The sequence below is a fragment of the Vicugna pacos genome, chromosome 15, assembly GCF_048564905.1.
Source record: "Vicugna pacos chromosome 15, VicPac4, whole genome shotgun sequence".
NCBI classification, from domain to species: Eukaryota; Metazoa; Chordata; class Mammalia; order Artiodactyla; family Camelidae; genus Vicugna; species Vicugna pacos.
In genome coordinates, this window is record NC_133001.1 from 29447904 (window position 1) to 29473476 (window position 25573).

The 25573-nt window shown below is 36.0% G+C and overlaps 1 protein-coding gene across 4 annotated transcripts in view; it reads right to left on the reverse strand.

Annotated features, from left to right (window-relative positions):
* Positions 1-25488, reverse strand: part of PPM1B (protein phosphatase, Mg2+/Mn2+ dependent 1B) — a 73200-nt gene extending 47712 nt beyond the window's left edge. For 3 of the 4 annotated variants that reach the window (XM_031672623.2, XM_006211448.4, XM_006211447.3), the window contains exon 1: positions 25070-25488. The gene's annotated coding sequence lies outside the window, so the exon portion shown is untranslated. Of the gene's footprint in view, positions 1-11407; positions 11473-25069 lie in introns of all 4 variants that reach the window. The other variant, XM_072937786.1, reaches the window with a different exon arrangement.
* Between the last annotated feature and the right edge of the window lie 85 nt (positions 25489-25573).

Here is a 25573-nt window from a genome sequence, read left to right on the forward strand (position 1 = left end):
ACCAAAACTAAGGCCACTTCTTCCTGAGCAACCATACTTTTATACACTTTTAATCGTAACAATATTTAAATTGCAGGGCATGTAAAGAAAAAAAATGTTTGAACCACTTCATTCTCCCTTTATTCCCTTGTAATTACAAATGCCAGATACTACTCATGTTTTCACCAGCCCCATGGACAAAGGTAAATCTTTTGCTATCTCAACAGCATGATGGGGTAGACTGCAGGGAGCTCTGGTCAGAAACCAAGCCCCTTCAGAAACAACCAGGTGACTAATCTCAGAGGGTTAATGGTCCTCTCACCACTTATTATTTCAATTAATTTTTGCTCCAGAGGCTCATTATAACAAGTAATCATAATATGCTTTTATCTTATTTGAGGCACTGAAAATTAAGCAAATACTTTGACAACGTTCATTCTGTGGTAGGCACTGTTTTAAAGGCATCATAATAAGCATTAACTTATTTAAATCCTACCCTTTAAAATAACAAGTATCAAAGAAGCAAATAATTCTGAAAGAGATCTTTAAACAAAATCTTTAGTCAAAGCAAAATCATAAAATTTCAACAAAGGATATTCAGATACTGCAAAATTCCCCCTCTCCCTTCTACATTTGGCACACTATTTCTTAAAGGGGCGCATGGACATTGGTGAGCCCTGTTTAAGAGCAGCACAATCTGTCAATCCCGTCTGCCTCTTATCAAAAAGAAGTGGTGTCAGGGATGCCTCAGGCTATGGACAAGATTCTTCTCAAGGGTTTCTGAAGACTAGTATGTTGTGAGAAACTAATATAAACAGCAACAATAAAAATGCTTAGTTTTTCTGTAAGCTCTATATGCCAGGCTTTATATTACGATTGATGTGTCCTTCATCATTTAAATCAAAGAACAACTTAGTAAAGCTAGCACTATTAATATTCTTATTTTACAATTGAGAAAACTGAGATATCTAGTGTACCAACACAATATAACTTAAGTGGCTAGTCAGGATTCAAACCAAAGGAGACTAGCCTAGAGCTTGCCTTCTTAAATTCAAGGCTTAAGAGATTAATGCATTAAAAAACTTTTCCTTCTTCTTTTTTTAAAATCAAAGACAGTTATATAAATGTCTGGGGACCCAAAAGGCAAGGGTACTAAATGTAATGTGGTACCCAGATTGGATCCTAGCACAGAAAAAGGGAGTTACTAGAAAAACTGGTGAAATTCAAGTAAAGTCTGGAGTTTGGTTAACAGAATAGTACCAATGTTGGTTTCTTAGTTTGGAATGTAAGAAGTTGACAGAAGAAACTGGTTAAGGGCTATGCAGGAACTCTCTATACTATCTTTGTAACTTTTCTGTAAATCTGAAATTATTTCAAAATTAAAAGTTTATCTAAAAAAAATTTAAAGCAACAGGTAAGTCTCAGTTAAGTAAAACACCTCATACCAACCAAAGTGTTGGATAAAGCAAGGATTATAAACCAGCTATGGAAAACCTCTCTACCTGTGATTTTGCCAATCACGCTAGGGTGGCTTAGAAATGTATCCTTAAAATGCCAAGATTATATAATAACTGGAAACTCTGACCCAGTTGTTCTGTTTCTGAGAAGTTACCTTAAAGAAATAACCCCAATTGTACATAAATATTGTTATCATTCTAAAAATTAAAAATACTAATAAACAGAATCAGCATATTTAAAGTCTTCTATAATAGGAACAGAAAAATGGTTATATATTTAGCACTTATTAATATAATTCATCATGATAACAGATCTAAAGAGAAAAATCTTTGTGTATAATGATGTTCATTACAGTGTTATTTATACTGAATATAAAAACAACCTGCATTTCTAACAACAGAGGGAATGTATCTATAGCAGTGGTTCTCAACCAGGAGAGATTTTGGCCCCCAGAAGACATCTGGCAATGTCTACAGAGACATCTCTGACTGCCACAACTGACATGGGGAGGGGATAGTACTGGCATCTGGTTACAAGAGGCCAGGAAGGCGGTAAAACGTCCTACAGTGCCCAGGAAAGCCCTGCAGCAAAGAATTAACAGTTCAAACACCAACAGAGCTGAGGCTAATACACCCTCATCTGCAGGATGAAATATCATATACCATGACTACAGAGAATTTGGGAGAACACAGTTACAATTTATGTTAAGGGAAAAATAGCACACTATACTTAAGATATTTGATTTTAAAGGCAAATAAAGAATTGCATGGGAATTCAACTGCACTCTCCTCCACACTTCTAAATACATTCACTTAAAGCAGGAAAGGAGCAGATACATCAGGCTAGTTTCAGTCTTTCAAAGTGCAATTCTGAGGTAAGTGGAGCAGTATCAGAACTCAAGGAAGTAAGCGTGACAGAAGTGTTTTATCTCTAACTAAACTATTATTCTCTCAAATGTGAAGGGAAACAAATTATATCCCAGTAGCATAAAAATTATTCTGAGACATCTGAAAATCAACAGATGCAGAAAAAGGCTTTGTTTGAACACCATTCCCCTTTTCTGTCTAAAAAGTAGCATCTTCCAAAGAACTGAACTAGGCAAAAATGCCCCTTCAAAGGAGGCTTCCAATAGCAGGGGAGATCGACTTCTGACAACTGGGATAAGAAGTCAGCACTGGGATGAGAAATTAAACATTGTCACAAGACTATCTTAACTCCCATCTACTCTCCTAAAGACCTATTTTTCTTTCCTAGAAGTCTTTTGTTTTCCCTTAGTGACATAACACAACATGAAAATTACCAGTAGGGGAAACAACCAGAAACAAAAGAACAGAATTAATTCACCGCTTTGGGCCTATGACAGATCGAACAATTTGGTGGTGGGGGGGATGTGGGGTGTCAACAAAATGGAATAATCTGAGCAACATAATAAAGCAGTAGATTATAACCCGAAGTACAAAATAAATATTCATGTGTCCATGCTGATAAAAATAAATGAATAAATGGGAGAGAATGGACAAATCTTCCAAGTAATTTATGTAGATACTCCGTACTCAAAATCGGTGGCCTACGACTTCCTACCCTTTAAGTGTGGCCTGGGCTTAGGGATTTCATTTTCAAAGAGCACAAAATGAAAAGGGGGGCAAAAAGAGTAACATTACAGTGGAGAAACCTGACAGATACTATCTCAGCCAGGTGATCAAGGTCAACATCAACAGTCATAATCATGTTCACAACATGTTCTCTTGACATGATGTGATGAAAATAGCACTGTATCTCTGTGGTCTTCTTCCCCAAACCCCATTACTCCAGCCTAATCATAAGAAAGCATTAGACAAATCCCAATAGAGGCATTCTACAAAATACCTGACTAGTACTCCTCATAAATGTAAAGGTCAGGAAGAAAACAAAATCTAAGCAACTCATACAGCCAAGAGGAGCCTAAGGAGACATGATGATTAAATGTAATGTAGTATATCCCAAATGGGATCCTGGAACAGAAAAAAGACACTAGGTAAAAACTAAGGAAACCTGAGAAGGACGGGCTTCAGTTAATAATGACCAATATTGGCTCATTCATTGTAAGGGCTCAACTGGGCAGTTCCCACTTGGAGTTTCTCGCATGATCGCTCAGAGATAATGGCTGGGGAGAAACAGTTAGCCCTCTGTATCCCCAAGTCATGGATCTGCAAATTCAACCCACTACAAACTGAAAATATTGGGGGAAAAAAATTCCAGAAGGTTCCAAAAATGCAAAACTTGAATTTGCCATGCTCTGGCAAATATTTACATAACATTTAAATTGCAGAGGGTATTTTATGTAATCTAGAGATGATTTAAAATATACAGGAGGATGTGCATAAGTTATATGCAAATACTCCACCATTTTCTAAAAGAGACTTGAACACCGGTGGAATTTGGTATCTGTGGGGGGTCCTGGAACCAATCCCCCACAGATATCAAAGGATGATGGTAATACCCAGAAAACTTACTTAATCATTGGCAGCTGCTGGCTAGGGATTCAGCTGGGACTGTCCCAGGAGCGCCTATAGGTGGTCTCTTCAGTTTGACCATCTCAGGGTAGTCAGACTTCTTACATGGCACCTGGATTTCCCCAGAGGGAAAAATCCCTAGAGAACCAAGCAGAAGCTACATGGCCTTTTCTGAGTGTCACCAGTGCTGCATGCCGTATTACAAACAAGTTATTAAAGCCAGTTCAGATTCAAGGGGAAGGGACACAGGCATCATCTTTCACACATGAAGACTAAAAAATAATTTGCAGACCGGTTTTAAAACTACCACAAATGGCAAAAGACTGGAGATTTACTTTGGAAAGGCTGAATTACAAATGCTCTGGATGTAGAGACAGCAGATTTACTTGAGAGCCAGGGTAAAAAAGCCCTACTGAAAACCAGAGATTCAAGCTATAAATTTCCATAATTAAAGCTGGTATCCTCAGCCTTCTTTCCCAACTCAACTTTCAGAAATCTTATAAACTTCAAGCCGGCAACAGTTCTACTGCTCTGAGGAAATTCAGTATTCCTTTACAGATTACTTAACAAGAACACTCAACAAAATAGTCAGGTGGCCCTACAGGGAGGCTGACCGAATATTAAATGACAGGCCCCACTCACTCACAAAAGGCTTCCAAATTTAAACATGAAAAGGCACCCAAAGATTACCAGACATTGAAGGGAAACATACAACATGAAAACAGAACCAAAGAAAGAAACAAAAGGAATCAGAGAAGAAAGAGTAGGCGGTGAAAAGAAAACCCTCAAGAGAAATAAGAGTATTGTATTCATGAAACAAGAATGAAATGTTATAAAATTTTTTTTAGGGAAAAAGTCCTCTCAGGCACTACAATGAGGATAGTAATTTTTTAATAAAAGGTTACAAAATTAAGTTGGAAAAAGAACCCAAAAGGATTCTCTGCAACTCCCCCAGACCAAAAAAACCACCACCACCACCACCAACAACAACAAAGACTTAAAATTGGAGAGATAAAACTAAGACAGTTTTCGGATCAGTCCAACTAACAGATATTCAAGAAAGAACAAGAAAAACAAAGAGAATACATTTATCAAAGAAATGATTCAGGAAAGTTTCCCAGCACTAAAAAACATAAATGTCAAGATTGAAAGTGCCTAGCAAAACTGATGAAAGTACAACCACCACAACAAAAAAAGAGGTAACTGAAATTTCAAAACATTGGTAAGATAAAAACCCTGAAAATTCCCAGAGGGAAGCAAACAGTTCCCACACAGAGAAACAGGAACCAGACAGCATCAGAAATCTGAGTAATACCTGGTAAAGTAAAGCTGCATGTAACTTCCTGTGGAATTGCTGGGTTATGGAGTATTCATCCTAGAGAAATTCTCATCTGTACACAAGAGGAAGCACACCATGATGCTGACACGATGTAACATCCTACGTAAGTTAAAAGTATGGGTTACATCCACATGCATCATCATGAATAAATCTCAAAAACAAAGCTGGCTGGAAAAAGATACAGACAGTACAACTATGTAAAATTATAAAAACTCACAAAACAATAAACAGATTAGATGTGTGAATATACAGCAAAGGTATTAAGAACACGCTTGAGTAGTATGAAAACAAACTACTATCAACACCAACTTCTAGGGAAGAAGAGACAGAGTGATAATATTCAGATAAAGTCGTTAACATTTTCTTTCTTTTTGAGAGCAGTTTGAAGCAAACAGCAAAATTTAAGGTCCATTAAATCTTGATGATACACACACAAATCCTCATGTCAAGAATCAGCTTAAGTTTTCCTGCTGCAAGAAAATATTCATTTTCCTCAAAAAGTTACATACAGTGATACAAAAAATCATGTCTCAGAAGTATTTTATTTCAACACAATAATTCTGCACCAATGTCTCTTATTATTAAATGATCATCAATACCCATTTCCTTGACAAATGTTACAGTAAAATTTAGTCAACCCAAAAATATGAGTACTTGCTCTGTTCAATTTATGGAGTGTGAAAATGCTATGTAAACACATATGTAGAACAGAAACTGTTTAGCCAAAATAAATGTCACTTCTGTTCTAACAGACGCCTGGTCTAACACTTACAAATAAAAGATCAACTCATTTACCTTAATCGGCCTACTAAATTTTCAGCGTTCTTTAAAATTATTTTCAAAAGAAAAGAAAAGGAAAAATCTTAAAAAAAAAAATGGGACAAGTAGATGGGAGAAAAGCTTCAAAAATGCTTCAAGAAAGAAGACATGAGACAAAGTTTCAATATCTTCTCAAAATCCAATATATTTAAATTTCTCTATACTATTATCAAATGCATGATATGTGATACCCAAAAATACCCTATGGTAGCTTAATTTTTAATGAAATTTTTATAACAAAAATAATCATTCATTATTGATATATTAACCCATGTGATAAAGGATTTTCTAGTTCAAGACATGGACTACAGCCCTTATTTCTAATCCCTCCCAATATACCACTGAAATGTTAGTAAAGGAATTTTTTTAAGTATAAAACAATGACACGGTGTAAAGATGGAAGTGAGGGGCCCCATTAATAGGTAGAGATATTAAAAATCTTTGAAAGTTGTAAAGCAGATGGAAGTACAGTGATTAACAAAACAGAATGGAATATCAGCAGTTTCTAATGTGCAAGTCGCAAATGAGAAGTGGGGAGAGACACCTAGACAGAACTGAGACACAGCATATGCATGGACAAAGTAAAACAGGAGACTGCACATCAGCAAAAAGAGGGAGCTAGTGAAATTCAGAGAACCATCAACCTCACCCTCTCCTCATACCTAGTCCATTACCAGAAAAGCTTGTCAGACTTTTATCCCAAACAAAAATCAGAAGTATTATTTTCTCAAGAAATCTAAGATGAATTTTCTACTCATACTTATAGAGTAAGAATGAACAGACAGCCAAGGATAATCAAACATATAAGGAAACCCAGCAGCATAAAGGCAGCAAATACCATGATAAACAGAGGGGAGGAGACAAAGACACCACTCAAAGGGAATTTCAACAACAAAAGAGAAATTTTTAAAAAAATCAGATATCAGAATTCTTAGAAATTCAAAAAGATACTGGTTCTTGCTTCCATAAAACAAGAACAGGATGAAAATGGAACACAGGATTAGAAATAGCTGTTCAGGCTTAAATATAAGACTGCCCCACCACTCTCCTACCTTCATTCCACCCCCAAAACCTCACTGGATAGTTTTTGGGAGTTCAAATAAGTCAAAGCAACCTCTCAGATTGTATAACAAACATTTATAAAAAAAAAAGTGAGCATCATAGAGTATCAATCTAGGAAGTGCAACAGACCAAGTATTCCAAAAGAGAGTAAGAGGATTAATTATCAAAGGAACAATATTAAAAACAAAACAAACAAAAAAACAATTTCTCAGAGCTGAGGGAAGATACAAATACTCAAAGTTTATTGCTTGAGGGAGAAGTGAACTAGAGGAGAGCCCCATGTTTAAACAGATCGTTGTGAACTTTCAGATGTCCAAAAATTAAGAAAATCTCTTTAAAGTTTTCAGGACAATATGATGGTTCTCAGAAAACTAAAACAGAACCACCATATGATCCAGCAACCCCACTACTGGGTACATATCTGAAAGCACTGAAAGCAGAGTCTTAAAGAGATATAGCACACCCATGTTCTGGCAGCATTATTCACAAGAGCCCAGAGAAGGAAGTATCCGAAGTGTCCAATAACAGATGAAAGGATGAACACGATGTGGTATATACATACAATGAATAATCATCAGCCTTAAAAGGAAAATTCTATCACATGTTACAACATGGATGAACCTTGAGAACATTATGTTTAGTGAAATAAGCCAGTCACAAAAAGACAAACATATAATGTATGGTTCCACTTACGTGAGGTATCTAAACTAGCCAAATTCATAGAATCAGAAAGTAGAATGGCAGTTATCAAGGGCTGAGGGGAGGGGATAAAGGGGAGTTCTTTAAGGGGAAGACAGTTTTAGTTTTGTAAGATGAAAAAATTCTGGAGAACTATTGCAAACAGCATGAATATACTTGACACTATTGTATATTTAAAAGTGGTTAAGATGGTCAATTTTATGTGTTTTTTAACTACAATTAAAAAATTCTTCTAAGCTTTTGAGGTTAAGAATGGAGCTGGAAAGTCATCTACATAAAAACAAAAATCCAAATGGCATGGAACTTAGCAAAGCTAGGTAACAGAAAATTCCTTTGATGTTCCACAGCAGAAAATCAAATAATAATGTCTATCTAAAACAAAAATCATTAAATTGTTGTATAAACATTTTAGTTAAAGATAATGGAAGTAATTATCAGAAAAGCCCACAGATATTATCAAAAAGTATTGTTTCTGGAGAGCAATATTTATTTTCCTTGTTGTAAGTCTTCTATACAATTTGGTCTTTTATTTTAAACTGTGCACATACTACTTTGTTTTTTAAACTGTTAAGTATAAAAGAATCTATTGAGCTGATAGACTACTTACTTAATAGATTAACAAAATAAAGTTGAATGAACCTATTTTCTTACTGCTTTCCATTATAAAACATGAAGCATGTTTTTCTGAATTAAAAAAGATTGTAAAGGTAGTATAATGGCATTTAGAAATGAAGAAATCTAAGGCAAAACAAATTTAATGGAAACATACTTGCTGATATAACAGTAGTATTATAGCATTCATAACAGTAATACTGGTATATTATGTTCAAATTAGCCAGTATACAAAAAATTTATAATTCAAAAGCAGGACAAAAAAAGCAGAAACCGTATACAACTTGAGTAATTTCATGCTGTAGATTGTAGTTCCAGACTGCTGGCTAAGCACCCTAAACTTTTAAATACTACTTTGAGGTTGAGAATCGCTGACCTTTCTGATTCAGATGATTCCAGTTTCATCAAGTCTGAAAAATTCTCAGCTATTACTTATTTAAAAAAAAAAATTTGAAGTATAGTTGATTTACAATGTTGCATTAGTTTCTGGTGTATAGATTCAGTTATACATACATACATATTCTTTTTCATATTCTTTATCAATATGGGTTATTACAAGATACTGAATAAGCTATTACTTCTCAATGTAATTTATTTCCTCCATGTATTCTATTTTACTTGAAGCTAAAAGCAAGGACTCTAGAGGTAAGCTGCCTGGATCTGCATTTATCTCCTACATGCTTAGGTGACCTTGGCCAAGTTACTTAACCTTTCCTGTGTGTCAGTTTCTATAAAATGAAAGGAACTAATACCTACTCTCAAAGAGTTGAGAAAATTTTAGAAGCTAATGCACATAAAAAGCATTGAACAGTGCCTCTTTCCATATTCAAACTTTAACTGAGGCCACATAGTCTCCTAAGGGTTATTAAGAAATGTTTGTCTGATGTAGCCAAGTACTCTTCACTAATGGCCTGTTGCTAGATTGAGAGCTTTTATTAGTATAATATGTCACTAAAATTAATGATAGTAGTAACAAAATCCATAATCAGTTCATGCTTGAAATGATGCTTGAAAAGTCACACAGTATTAATACCAAACCAGAGTCTTAAAGAGCATATTTTTCACAAATATCTACCTCACATCTTAAAACACTAGTCTCTCCTTGAATGAGAATCAAAGGAAGAATACTTGTCCCCTTCACTGAACACATCATTTGGCTCTCATCCCTCCAATTCTTAATGCTTTAAAAATTAAATCAAAAGTTCTCTCTGAATTCCAAATCAACTCTGGTGAATTGTAATACAAGTAGCATTTGATTAAGATTTCTGAAATAATAATAGATATGGAAAGTTAAAAAGGGTTTAAATATCGTTAACTGTTACTTTTAACCATTTTTAATAGTTGGATAACTAGGCACTGACCACACCCAGCTCCAGCAATAAAGAGATGTTACTGATGGGAACACGCTGGACAGTTTTCAAAAATTTCCCCAAATTTAGAAACTACAGCTCTAGACTAGATTATGAGAACAATTCAGTAAATCACACAAGTTTTGTGAAACTTATTTATGATAAGTGAGGTTCACCAGATATGAGAATAACTCATATTTTCTTGTTCTAACTCAAAAGCATACCTAGAAATTCCAAATTTGGAGCAACACTACCACTCTTAATGCCTCAGTCTTTCAAAAAAAAAAAAGTAGATCACGAAACGGAAATAACTTTGTTGACAGTGGCTTTTTGCTGCAGCTGAAATTTGATGAGAAAACAAAAACCTATCACTGTTTGGATATGTATAGTGTGTTCTAAAAATTAGACTACATGCATATCTGAACAGTGAGGAATATGCACTAAGGCTATATCAGATTGTCATCAAACATTTACAGCAATGTTCTATGCCAGAAAACAATATTTTAAGATATACAAGGAAAGAAAATGTCTCTCATAGATTTTTTTCATCCAGCAAAACTGACTTTCGAGTATAAACAAACTCTTGCAAACATGCAAAAACTCAGGGAATATTGTTCCTATGAGGCTTTCCAGAAGAATCTGAGTTGATGAGGAAGAGAAAGAGGAGACAAGAGTCTTTCTCCTAAAGGCATGGAGCCTGTCTGCTGGATAAAAGACCTTAGAAATGACAGGAACTTCATTCCCAATGGCCATCGTAAACATTAACTCAGACTCATGAAGTACTGCTTGCCATCATGGGCTGCCAAAAGCTAGAAATGACAGATTCTTTGGTATCAAAGATCCACCTATCATGGGTCACAGAACCTGCAGAAATCCCATATCATGCCTTCTCCTTTAAACCACCACTTTCCAGCTCAGGACTTGTTTTATTTTTATATTAAAAAAAAGGTATGGGCTTTAGCACAAAATAAACTTGAATTCAAATGTCAGTTCAACCACTTACTGTATGACTTTGATCTAACTATTTAATTTCCTCAAAACCATGATGTATTCATCGAAGAGACAGGAGTAATAAAAGCACCTATATCACAGAGCTGTTGTAGTAACAGAAAGAAATCGTGCAGGTTAACTGTCTAGGTCAGTTCCCGGCATAAAGTGCTTTAAAAGTATTAGTTATTATTACTGTTGTAATTTACAAGTCATACCTCAATTTATCATAACCAACCTAATATATAAATAAAATCAGATGTATTCAAATAGCCAAAAAAAAAAGTATAGCTTCTGTTCCAGATTTCCAGCTCAACTATTCATATATAAATTGACAAATGAGAAAATATCTGATGTTTAAGAGAATGATTATCCCATGGATAATATACTGAACTCTCAGGTTTTCCAGCTAGGCTAAATTATACTATTCAAATATTCTTAAAAGCTTTTTTCATTTCTGAAACCCTTTCAATGACTTCTGAAACCAGCAAACCAGGAAAAAAAAAAGATACTATCAGAACATTTTAGCTGATTTTCTCTCTACACACACACACACACACACACACACACACTTCAGATGTAGTAAAAATCACTGCATTTATATGAATTACCTTCTTATAAGGATAACTCGCTGTCAAGACACATGAAGAGGTTTCACCAGTGCTAGATGGTTTTACTGTCAAAAAAAAAAAGGTCAACTCACTATGAAAATGTCAGATAGAGTCCAATCCATAATCCATTCAGCTATCCAATTTGTCCTTATTGCTGAAGACCCCTGGCTGCTATCGTTTCGTATGTAATAAAATGTACCCACTTTACGTATACAGTTTGATGAGCTGTGACAAATGTATACACTTGTGTAACCACCACCACAATAAAGATACAGAGCATTTCTATCACTCCAAAAAGTTCCTCCCTGCCAACTTTGACATTAACTTCCCCGTCATCTCCAGACCTAGGCAAACACTGATGTGCTGTCAGCAGAGTACTTTTGCCTTTTCTAGAATTCCATGTATGTACTCCTCTGTGGTTAGCGTCTTTCACTTAGCATGTTTCTGAGATTCATCTACATTGGGTTTATCACCAGTTTGTTCTTTTTTGTTTCCATGGCTCTTTAAAAAATGTTTAGGCCCTAACAGATTTGGAAGAAGGCTGAGCAAAGTTCATAAAAAGCAGTTATTCTGTGTAAAGAACACATCACCAGCTACCTGCACATGTCCATTAAAAGCTTAATATTCTAAGGTAAAAGCATTTTCGCCCCTTGACTCCAACACTGCATTTTTTCAGCTCATGCTGCTGAAATCAGGAGTTCATATCCTACCTGTATTTGACTGCCTGGATGATGAACTAAGGACTAAAGGCACCCTGGACTCTGTAATAACTTTATGCCTGTTCATTTACTACAAGACTGATTTCAAACATACTGACAAAAATCAGCTTTTTAACTTCAGCAAAGCAGCCCAGGAATAATAACTGCTCTTCCTAACAATCCCAATAGTTTTTCTATTAGCAATGACAATAAAGTAAGTACAGGGCTACATGATTTTATTTGCAGATGTTCTCTCCTCCATCATAAATAAATGGCTCCAGATTATAAAAAGCAAATGAAGAAAAAAAATCAGACAAAAAACCTGATTTGTAGGTTTGACTATTTAATCACGTATGTCCTCCGTTTGTGAGTAGTTAGTGCAGTGGCAGACTCTGCAGTACAGTCACAGTCCTCATACCCTCCAAAGCGAATTTACTTTACCCTGGCACATGGTTGTAGTAGGACCAACATATCTAGAATGTTTCAAATAGAGAATGTTTCTCAAGATATGATTTATAATGGCATCAGTACCAAAATCACTGATATTCCTGGCAAAACAACTCAAAACACCGACGTTCTGCCTGGCAGAGTTAGCTCCTGCTTAAAAGAACTAGCTCAAACGATCTGGTCCTAAAAAGGAGGCTTCTCAAGAAGCCCTTGTGGTGCTTTGTGACACCTCATGCTATTGATAACTCCTCGCTTTCTGAAACTTTACACTTCTGCTGACTTTCAAAATGCTTGAAATCAAAACACTCACAATCACTCACATTCATTCTTTTTCCTTCAGCCTCCTAAATTTGAGAAAGTGGACCCCCCAAAACAGTAAGTAGCCTCCAACTCAAATCACAGTATCTACCTGTGATCCAATCTCACTGCTTCAGCATCACTTGCATATTGACTTCTCAGATAAATTTTAGTCTAGATTTTAATCATTAAGCTTGGCTGTTTACATATCTCTTCAAACATAACATAATCAAAACCTTCATCTCTGCCCCCAAACCACTTTTATATCCCAATCTAACTACTTATTAACCTACCTATTCATAATCCCTCTTTTAGTGACTTGGGCCTCAACTGTAAATCTTTTATATAAATCCAACCACCACACATCAAGTCACCACGTTCCATCAAATCTTCCTTTTAAGTGTCTCACTTATTCTCCATCATAATCTTGAGTAGCATCACATATTGTCTGGATTATCTAACTGCCTCCTAATTGGTCTGCCTGACTTCAACCTCCCCTTCCTACGATCTACTCTGCAGATTACCACCAACTGGATTTCCCTATAATATACTTCAACTGTCCCAAGAAGATAAAAGTTGTTTCCCACTCCTCAAAGGGAATTAAGCACAAAATATCCAGTCTGGAACCTTCTTCTCTAACCTGCCCTGCCTAGGACTTACACAAGCCAAATACATCATGCCCATTCCAACCTCACAGTCAATTTGTCCTACCTTCTCTAATTGAGATAACCACATCATTCAAGGGGCCTAAGAAATAACACCCCTGATGCCATCCCCCAACCCTTCATCCCACCCGCTCACCACTCCTGTACGATCATATTCCTTTTAAGATTTTTGCCTTCCTTATCCCTTCATACCCTAACTTGTGACCTTGGCGCCTAGCAAGTACTGAATAAAATAACACATTACATTAAAGAGATTTCCTCAAGAAAATGTATCTTAGTCAGCCATTCCAACATTTACGAAAATATTATATTGGAAGACTGATTAAACTCTATCATCTACTGTTAACATTTATTAAGCACAAGCAGCTCTTGATTTCCAGCATTTTACAAGCGGTGTTTCACACTGAAAGAACCTAGCCAATTACACCCACTTAACTGCAGAGAGCGGGCACACTAATGAATTTATCACTTGGTCTGCTTCCAGATGCTCAGCTTAAAGCACACCCAACTCCCACCTCAGTCTAGCTCCATAGCCCTTTTTCAGAACATCTTTGGCTCTAGGCCAGAATCCATTCAGCCTAGCTCTTCCTAGGGGTCCTTGGGGTTAGACTTGAGGAAAGAAGCATCAAGACAAAGCTAAGGGAAGAATGTATGGAGAAAAGGAAATATATACACAGGACTGTTTACCTGAAGTATAAAGCAATCACCTTACCCTTCCTCTCTCCCCCAATAACCAGTCAAGTATTACTTTTTTTAGCATTCACTTCAATCCAAATATTTTTGTAGTTATTTTAAAACTGCCTTTAAGTCAAAATGTTTAATGTGTCATTTTATAGACACATCATCTAATTAATCCCTAAAAACTCTAACACAATTAACAAAAACACCAGCATTCTAACGGCAAAGTAAATCTGTATTTATGTGTAAGATTTTGACATTAAGAAAAACACAAATAGGAAAATAGGAAATAGGGCAATTGATAATAGCAAATACACAAAAGGAGAAATTCAAATAGCCAATAAACATATGAGAACGTTCATCCTCACTAGTAATAGGTAAATGCAAAATTAAAGTTACGATGAAACATCATTCTTCTCTCAGATTTAAGGGGAAAAAAGATCCTTAATACCAAATGAAGGCAAAGATATGGAGCTGTGCTGTCTGATACAGCAACTACTAGCCACTTCTGACTAGTAAAAATTTGAAATGTGGCTAATCTAAATTGAAATTTGCTACTAAATATAAAACATAGACCATATTTTGAAGATTTAATAGAAAAGAGAATACAAAAATAACTCATCAATTTGTACTCTTTACATACTAAAATGGTATTTTTGATATACTAGATAAAATAAAATATATCATTAAAATTAACTTCACCTTTTTTGTCAATGTAGCTACTAGAAAATTTTAAGTTACATGTTTGGCCAACATTATATTTATATAGGATAGCACTGATATTGATATAGGGCAATAGAAACTTTTATATACCACTGGTGAGAATATAAATTGGTAGTCACTTTGGAGACTGCAAAGATCTAGGTAGGTTGTAACATAAAAATAACCTACAATTCAGCAATTCTCCTAACTTTGTCCTCTAGAGAAAAATCTCACACATATACACAAAAAGAGGTGTCAGTTATGTTTCAGCACGATTGTTTACTTACACAAAAACAACCCAAATGTCTATTCAAAGAGACTCGACAAAATGTGTTACAATCACACAATGGGATACTATACAATACTATTTTTTTAAAAAAGGAACATAGCAACGGGAAAGAACTTTGCAGAAGTGTTAAGTGAAAGAAGCTAATTGTATAAAAAGACATTCTATATATAATCACACACAAAAACTATAAAATCTCTTAAAACAGTACTAGATGCTATTTACACAGAAATACTTACGTGGAGATGATGTATGTGAGGGCAGGCACAAAATTCAAGAGAGGGGAAAGAAAGGAGAATCCAGGAATACCACAGAAGGGCTTCAACTATACTTGTAACGTTCTACATCCTAACTAAGCTGGGTAGTGGGTGCTTTGATGTTCACTGTTCGTTATAACTTTTTTTTTTTTACATTTTTATTGATTCATAATCATTTTACAGTGTTGTGTCAAATTCCAGTGTTCAGTACAATTTTTCAGTCATACATGGACATATACACACTCATTGTCACATTTTTTCTCTGTGATTTATCATAACATTTTGTGTATATTTCCCTGTGCTATACAGTGTAATCTTGTTTATCTGTTCTACAATTTTGAAATCCCAGTCTATCCCTTCCCACCCTCTACCCCGCCCCCCCCCCCCCGGTAACCACAAGTCTGTCGTTATAACTTTTTATATCTGAAATATTTCTGTTTTTAACGTATGATTCTGTATACCATGTATAGCACTAAAACTGGGTATATTTTATCGTTTTGGGGACATAAGCAAAAACATCACAATTTTAACCATGTCCAAAAAGCAGTTATATTTTGAATAATACCAGGGTGCAGGAAAGGGAACATATATACACCAATTTTACACCACTACTATCAATATAATGAGAAAAAGGAAGTAATACAAATCAGGGGTTAGCAACCTTTTTCTTTTAAGAACCAAACAGTAAATACTGGGGGCTCTGCAGGGCCATATGTCTTCTGTCACAACTACTCAACCCTGCCATAGCAGTGGGAAGGCAGCCAGACATTATGTAAACAAATGAGCATGGCTGTGTTCCAATAAAACTTTATTTACAAAAACAGGCAGCAGACCAAATTTGGCCAAGGAACTATGTTTTGGTAACCCCTGTCTGGATCCATTTTTAAAAAAGAAAACAGTAATTCCATTAAGTGAAAGTCTGAAAGAGAAATGGATTTCTACAGTAATAAAATATGCCATGAATTACCTGGTAACCACAAAAGAGAAAATGTTTTTTGTGCACGGAGACATCTAGCAATCACCACCTTAACCCAGTGATCAAACTTAGCACCACTAATATTGTGACGACTATCAATTACTTGGTATCTCCTGATATGATGTAATGTGAAGCAGCATCACCTATGAAGTATCCTGGCCAAAATGTTTAACCTGAATTTAACGCAGTCTTTGGCTCTAACTTAACAGCTTACAGAAGAAAAAGAAATAAATTTTAAACAAGACCGCAAAGAAACAATCAAATTCTGAATATAGGACATTTTACAAGATAACTAGTCTCTTCAGAAAGAGTCAATTTTTTAAAAGTGGTGTTTAAAAGAGAGTTGAGACATAACAGCAAATGCAATGCAATGTAAATCCTTCACTGGACCTTGGTATGGAGGGAGAAAAGCTATATAAGACATTCTTAACCCAACTGTTGAAACTGCATATGGACTGGGGGTTACATGACTTCTGGGGATTAGGTAATTGTGTTATCTATGATAATAACATTGTAAGTATAGAGGAAAATGTCACTTTTTTTAAGATTCAGGCATAAGTATTCATACATTTGGGAATGAAGTGACATGATGTCTATAATTTATTTTTAAATGGTTCACCAAGATTATATGGATGAAGCAAATACGGCAAAAATATAAAATACTATTGAATCTAGGTGGTGGTATATAGAAACTCAGTGTACTGTTACAGTGTACTGTTCAATAAAGGATTTAAAATTTCATAATAAAAAGGCCAAAATGCAAAAAAAAAATTTATTTTATCCATCACTCTCCTCCCCAAATATTAAATTAGTCCTAGTTTCCCCCAAAGTTCTCAAGTCACCTATCAAAACTAACCCAAAAGAAACTTTCTGAAGTTTACAACCCTGCTGTTTTTCCTTTTAAGCATCTGATTTCTAAAAGTGAGAACAAGGCAAATCACAAGGTAATCTAGTTAAACTGCCATTTGATTTATATATATTTTAGAAAGATTCTTAATATATAAAATATAATCACTTTAAGCATTTTTACTTTTTACCTTGTATAATTAATAATCCATACACGTTTACTCCCTCTCTCATCCCACACATGGCAGATTCAGTAATCTTTGTTACCTAAAGCAGCTAACACTAGCAGACAGTATTTATTTACTAAATAAAAATTAAACAGTAGGAATCCTGTGTTCATACCTTTAACAAGTTAAGCATCAAATCTTTGAGAAGAAATGCAAACCTCTCTCCCCTCTTTGCCCTATTATCCTCCCGTAAAAGATACTGATTTTATGGGAAATTTTATTCAGTAAATGCAGAATACAATATAGATACATGGATAAATCTGCATACGAAACAGCTGTTGTCCTTATGTAGTTTACACTTTAAATAACAATCTTAAAACAGAACTCAATTTAAGAGTCAAAGGACCTCAAGCTATCTTATGGTCCAGCCCTCTTCCTTAACTCAGGTAAAAATATTACATTACAGATTAAGGCTACTAAATCCTAAAAAGAACATGATAAATCACAAAGTCACAGAATCATTAAAAGGTTCAGTGGGAACCTCAGTCTTCTAGCCTAGATTAGCTACATACAACTTACCACGTCACTTAGTAGTAGCAGTGACAGCAATTACAGCAGTAAGAGAAAGCACTCAACCGTCTGTTAATGATTATAACGTTCCACAGCTCTATGGTAATGAGTTTATATGGAATATCCCAACCCAACAATTTTATGAAACATCTTCACTTTACAAATGAGAAAATTGAGACTTACAAATATTAAGTAAACTGCTTTAAGCTATCCATCTATATAGAGTGGTGGAACAGGTATTCAAATCCAAGTAGTCTGACTTTAGAGTCAATGCTCCTAATCACCTTCCTCCTGTAACTTTCTCCAGAAACATAATCCGCTCCAAGCACAGAAGTTCTGCACACTTATATACTTAAAAACGTATGCAAATAAACAGTGCTAAGCATCCTACAGTGTTACTTAAAATGCACAGAGCAGCAAAATTCAGAAATATGTATATAAATCTGTTGAAAAGATGCTGATGTACATTTCTGAAACAGTAATTCTCACCTAGGCCTGTGGATATAGAACAGTTTTCCTCCATACAACAGTAAGAAGGATTTTATCATTTTCAAAGGCATTACTCTCAAGTAATAGAGTTAAGGCCTTAAAAACACTCTTTTTATCACCAACTGGCCAACCCCTCTGACCATCTTTCATGTACACTCCTGAAGCTATTGCTACCTAGCATCTCAAACTTGGTTAGCCAAAACATCAGACAACCAATTAACCATCACACTTATTTTTACCTTGTTAGGTTGTTTTCAGTTCTCTTAAAAACACAAGATCAATGTTATTCCAGCCAGCTCTCTGTAATTAACTATATATCTCTACTCCTTGATACTCAAAATATACCTTACACTTGACTAGTTAAGGAATCAAGTAAGGTTGTTTTTGTTTTGTCTTTTAGTCTAAAATATAGGCACTCAAAGATGTCCAAATGTTGAACAGCTTAGTGAACCTGGTCTGAGTTACAGTACTAAATTTAATATATTAAAAAATTCAAGTTCTTTTGCACATCAGCATTTTGATAAAAGGGATAAATACAGTTACAAAAGTGTATTAAAAGCAAAACTAGTCATTGGAAGGCTTATTCGGGTACTATAAAGGAGGTCTCTTAGGTCATGAATGGAACCAGTGTTCATTTTTATATTGGGGCACTGAAATAAACACAAGTTGATTTGCTTTAAAATTAAAAAAAAAAAAAAACTCAATTCACCATAGAAAGCAGAATCACATGAGACTTGGAATCAATGACTCACAAATGAAAGCAAAAGAGACAATTATGCATTAAAATAAAAACAAAGATCAAGGATCTCTCGTGCTTATCATAAGTGTGCAATATTTATGTAAACTCAAGAAGAGACATCTTTACCAAACTGGACCATCATTAGTAAAGCTACAGAACAAAAAGCAGAAAACTAAGCACCCGCTTCATCTCTAAGTGCAATATCCTCATGCAGATTTACAATGCAGGAAAAAAGGCACAACTTCAAGTAATACACCACAGCTATGGAATCAACGGGGTAGTGACGATGTACAGACCAATCTGCCCACAATAAACTAAGAGACGGACTGGCTCCATCAGCTATGTCCCCCTTGATTCCATAGCTGTGTCTTCAACAGAACTGTCAAATTAGCAGATTAGCAGTCACAAATCAGTGACACTATTTCCAGACATTGTATCTTTCAGCTATATTCACCAACGAACAGAAACAACAGGATCATTTCCAAATATAAATGACAATATATATTTTATAGGAACATTAAACCAGACTTGTCAAAAGTCCTGTTTACCCTCTTACCAGTATCCCATCTTTTCTCCCATTCTCCTGTCCAGGAACTCATCTACCCAAGGTTGGACAGTAAATGGTGTTTCCCCCAGCTTCCCTCATGCCTAACGTAACTCTTTTTCATCTTTTGCTCACATTTTAATCTTAGGTACAACAGTATTTCTCCCTTCCTACTTCCTCTTTTCATATTCCAGTTTTTGTCCAGTTACAGAAAAACTCTTCTTCCCTCTCTCGTTAAAAATAATAAAGTTCTAATCAGAGCTTCTAAGCAAAATGTAAAAAGCACCATACATTCCAAATTTCCCGCTGATAATTTAAGCCATCTACAAAGGGAGCACAGTTGTAATAAAGATTGAGGAAGAGTGTTTGTTACCAGAATATAAGATCAATGAGGGCAGGGATTTAGTCTGTTTTGTTGGGCCTCCAGCCTAGAATGGAGCCTTGCATATAAGAAAGCACTCAGCGAATGCAAGAATGGGGGCTGGGGAGGTCTGGCGGAGGGGGTTGAGGGTAGCCTACAGACTAAACGTTATTAAATACTATTAAGTTATACTAAATTTTTTACTTTTCAGTTGGCCCGTAGCCTAGAGTGAGTACAAGTAACAGGAAGCCTCCCATATCTAAGCTTGATCTCCCATGCATTCTATCACTTACAGTTGCCTTGAGTTTAATTATTTCCTCTTTGTAAGAGACTAAGGGCTACCTGCGTTCAGCAGATAACGCCAGTTCATTATCTAGGTTAAGCACTCATGAGTAATATGCACACTCCTAGATTCTTACTCATTAAGAACATGTTAACCACTCCCTTATCAACGTTAGGAGTGCACTTACACACAGCTACATCAAGAAAATGCAACTATTACTTAAGAATTAGCAACATTACTCTCAAGCTTTAAAAGCGCTTTGAAATCCTTCAGAACTTCACAAATTTATCAAATCTGCTTCTTCTCAGGTTATTGCCTATGTAGCAAACAAAATCTATTCACTTGGGTTTTTTCTTATGTTACAAATTTATTATATCTAATGATTACATAACCACATTTAAAAAGTCTTCCATGAAGGAAAAGGCTTTTCATGTTTCTTTCATACAAATGTACCTTTCAGTCACAGTCTATTTTGAAGTGGGGGGTCATCCTACACAGACAAAAAGCACAGGAGTCTTCCAATGGTTGTCTCTCCTCTCTGAATATCAGGCCATGTTTTAGTAAATCTTTTGTTCAAAAGGATGCAAAAACAGTTTTCCAACTAGTGTTATGTTTTTAAACTTTAAGATCTTTAATTTTCAAGAAATAAACCAACTCAAAGCCAATAAATATAATCTTGATATTTCAACATACTCCAAAGAAAACTTTGAATCCATTTCTAGCACTATTAAGCTATTTATTAAGTCATAAAATCTTTAAATGGCAAATTCTGCTTTAAATGTTGCAAACCATGTTAAATGTCTAAATATATAAAAGCAAGTTAAAATACTACAATTGACTGTTATGCTACTAGGGTCTCCAAATTCAGTATATTATTACAAAGGGCATCATTATGTTAAAATACTGTACAAGTTAGCTACAGCAAAACAGAAAGAAAAAATTTTACTTGAGAAATTCCCTGTGTAATGACTTGCCATAATTTAGAGAAAAATGCTTATGTACGTTATAAACATTAAATTGAAGGGGAGAAATAAAACTCTCTGGAAAAAAACCAAAAAGTATGAACTACCACATAGCATTTGTTTCCACAGTTGCTAGATGATACTAAAAACTAAATCTCAAAATCGTCACAAAGCCTAAGAAATGAAACTACAGTAGATAGACTACACTTCTGGAAAATTTCATAACATTATCAAGAATTTAGTGAAGACTTATTTTTATAACACTGATTCAACTACCTGATCAAATCACTCCTGTTAGTCTAAATGGTGGTTTGGTTTGGGGGTCAAACCTGATAGAATGTTGAAAAGTAACTCAAGTTAAATCTGCACAAGAAGGTTAAATAAATCACCTTAGAAATGTTTCATTTGAAAAAAATTCCAAGATGGCTAATCAGAGATATCAGCATACTTAAATTAGTTTAAAAGACCAAAAGTTATTTTAAATCAATGTTTTGATATAAACAAGTATCACCAAAAGCAAGGAAAAAACAAAAACAGATTATGAAACTCCTGTATCATTTTCACCTATACTTGTTACATCAGTTTCTAGAAGTTAATGACAAACTGTCATTTTATAAATCTTACGTCAAGAAAAAAATATAAAAATCAATATTCCCAAATCTACCTTCACTGTTTTGTTTGAGTACAAGATAGTGAGATGGGAAGTAACCCAGATTACACTTACAGAGTTTACCCAGTTTCTAGGAATCGTATCTCATATCTCCAATTAATCAATCCTCCTAATCCACAAGTCTGCTGATAATGATATATAAGATACATTCTACAATAAAACTTTTAAGCTACTAATATACATAGCAGTATTCAGTTTCAATCCAAATTCTGAAATTAATTCACTGAGAAAAAATTAAAAGAATCAAGTACAACGTGAAAAATCAACGCAAATTCATATTCCCCCAAATTCTCTTACCACTAATTATAATTTTTTAAGCTATTACTTGAATAAACTTTATTAGAATTTCAGAATTAAAAAAAATTTTTTAACTTTAGAACTGATACTATTAGTTGTTTCCCAACTAAAACTTTTGCTTATTATCAGTGAACTATGAAAGGTCTATTTTACAAAAAAGTAAAATACCATGTGTTATATTTTAATAAGTTAATTTTATTCACTTTATTAACATCTTATGGACTACTGGAGAGTTAGAATGATACTACTTTATTACTTTCTATGCTAGATAATATCAAAAAATACTTTAAAATAGTTACATATAATATACAAATATTCACATAACGTAGTTGTGTAACTAACACCAATGAATGTGAAAGGAGAAAAAATTCACTCTGGTATCATGTGCAGTAACAGAAATGTTTACCAATCCATCTACAAGGACATGTTTGCAATCATTCCACTATTGGCTCTGCCAGTTTTTAATAAAACTCCACAGTCGTTAAACAATACTATGGCAAATTCTACAAGAGATAGTTTATCAACATCACATTTTAATTCAAAGGACTCCACAAAAAAAAAAGTACAAGAGAGACAGCCACTTTTTTAACCTTCTCCAACTTGTGAATCAGGTGTTCTTAGAAGCACAGCTATTCAGACACTACACTATTCCTCCATATGATGTACTCTTAAGGGAATTGGTAATTATACATGAATTACTAACATAAAACGGTATTTACTGACAAAACTATCAGACAAACTGAAAAGGCGTTCACTTATTCCTAGAGTCTCTTTGGAAATCAGACACCCAGTATAGGAAAACAGGTGTTGAAAGCTGTGCTGGTCACTTCTAAGAGAATTACAACATGAACAAATCCGAAGGATCATATATAAGAAATTGGGGAAATCTTAACTAAGGGGTATGAAAGAGCAAATACAAATACTATTCCATGCTGATAATGGAACATAAGGAACCACTGCAGAAACTGTGGTAAGACTTTTTATGAGAGCAAAAATAAATGAAGAGGAGAAAACACAAACAACGATTAAAAAAAAGAGAAAGACATTGAGAGGCCATAGGAGGCACAGTAAAAATCAAGATTATCCTTGAAAGAAAATCTGTTGACTAACAAAATCTGTTCTAAATACCAAATAAAAGTTCTACTGAAACAACCCAATGCCCATTCAGGGAGTCTACAAAAATATTTAAGAAATTACCATTTTAATAGCATAACTTCAAATATATTTTTTAAAAGGTTGTATATTTGGAAAAGACTTACAATAAATAGAATAACCTGCCTCACTACTTCCTTAGAAACGCTCTATTTGAAAGTAGGCCAACAGTAAGAACTTCGCTATTGCACAGCAGAGAAAGTAAATTAAATAATGCCTATTAACATTCAGTGTTGATGGCAGGTTTCTCCATCTCTTAAAACATACTGATTTACACTGTCTACCCTACCACTTCTACATCCACGGAGTAGCTCAAATAAAGTGAGTTCCTGTGTTAATCCCACAAAAAACCTTGGTAATTCCCCCATCACAGGAGTTGTAAACGTTTGTTAACAGAAAAAGAATGTTTTTCCCAAAATAGCTACATAACACGAAGACTACTCAAATTCCTAAATAATCCTTTACAAGATTCCTGCCAAATTTATTTTGATACATTAAACATGTGGAGCCTATTTTAAATGGTCTTTAATAGAGACTTCATCAAGACAACTTCCTAGTTGTTCTTAATAATGTCTTTTTTCTAAAGTTTCCAAGTTGTTTTTAAGCCAACTTGAATACTGATTAATGTGAACCGCTATCAAATGTTTAAGAAGCATTTTCGCCAAACAAGACGGGCAAATGTTCTAGATCTGCTCAATCTGACATTAGAGGTCGTGAGACTTAAAAAAACGAAATAACTATTTCCAATTCTCATTGAGCCCTTCATTTTTAAAATAAATTCAGGGTTATTCTCACACTCTAATAATACAATCTGTTTTCTGGTTTTAGTTTTTTGTTTTTTTAAAGACGGTAGGCTCGGTTACATTATAAAAAAAACTGACCTGCCACTTAAAGCTGGTGAGTATACTCTTAATGGGTCCCTAGTAGATTTGGGATACTGACGATAGCAGTTTCATTAAAGAGCTTCACTGGTGGAGAAAAAAGAAAAAGAAAAAAAGAATGACATCCAAAAAGGACTGCTGGGGAAGGCAGGGAAGAGAAGACCGGAGTCTGCTGAGAAGAGAAAGAGAAACGATTTAAAGCCACTAAGGAGGAAGGAGATGGTGAGACGCATAGACAGAAGAGTGAGAAAAAAGATTTAACAAGGAAGTGAAGTGGAGCGCAGAGGAGGGCAGAAGCTAATGAGGAAACAAACGGGAAAAAGCAGTGTTTTCAAATAGGCATGCACCAGGAAGGGATGAGTTAAGGCCTGGTGTAGCCCCAGTGCTTTTAAGTGAAAGATGCTCGCAGAGAATAGGGACAAGCAGTTTACTTCCAGGCGTTGGAGCAAACTAAATTTCCCTGCCATGAGCCTCTCCCAGCCTCGGCCGAGCGCGGAGGCGGCGGCTGGGGAAGGGGCCTAGCCAGGAGCCAGGCCCGGGGTTTCGCTCCTGCAGGCTCCGCAGCCGAAGGAAAGAGAAGAGGATCAGACGGGCAGAGGCCCCAGTCGCCGCACGGCGACACCCCTAAAACGGTCCGGGGCCTCGGCGGTACCCGCGAGCCGCTACCCCCGCGGCGGAGCGCCCAGCGGCCTTACCTGGGGCGAGGGAGGGAGGCGAGGTCTAGGGCGTCCGCTTGCGCCCGCCGCAGAGTCCCCTGCTGCACTCAGCCCAGGCTTCCAACGGAGGCGCGACCCTGCCTCAGCCGCCGCTTCCCCCTCGGGGTCTCGGCCACCGCCTCCGCCGCCTTCGGGGCTGTTTACACTGTCGGGCCCCGCACGCCGCCGCCGCCGCCGCTGCCGCCTTCTCTCCACCCTAGCGCCGTTGCCGATTCTGCCGCCGCCACCTCCTCCGCCGCAGCCTCGTCTCTCTGGAGCATCTTCCAGCCACCGAACCCTGAGAAACAGAGACGCCAGCCGCGCCGGCAGGAAACTCCCCCGCAACTGTAGGGGGACGAGGCAGTCAGAGCACCGGCGGCTTTTCCGCCATTGAGCAGCAGCCGCTGGGCTCCTTCTGCAACCCCCTCCCCGCTCCCTGTCCTTCCCCGCCCCTCGGCGAGCCCCGCCCCCAGCTCCTACCCGTACTGACGCCGCGCGGCCTCC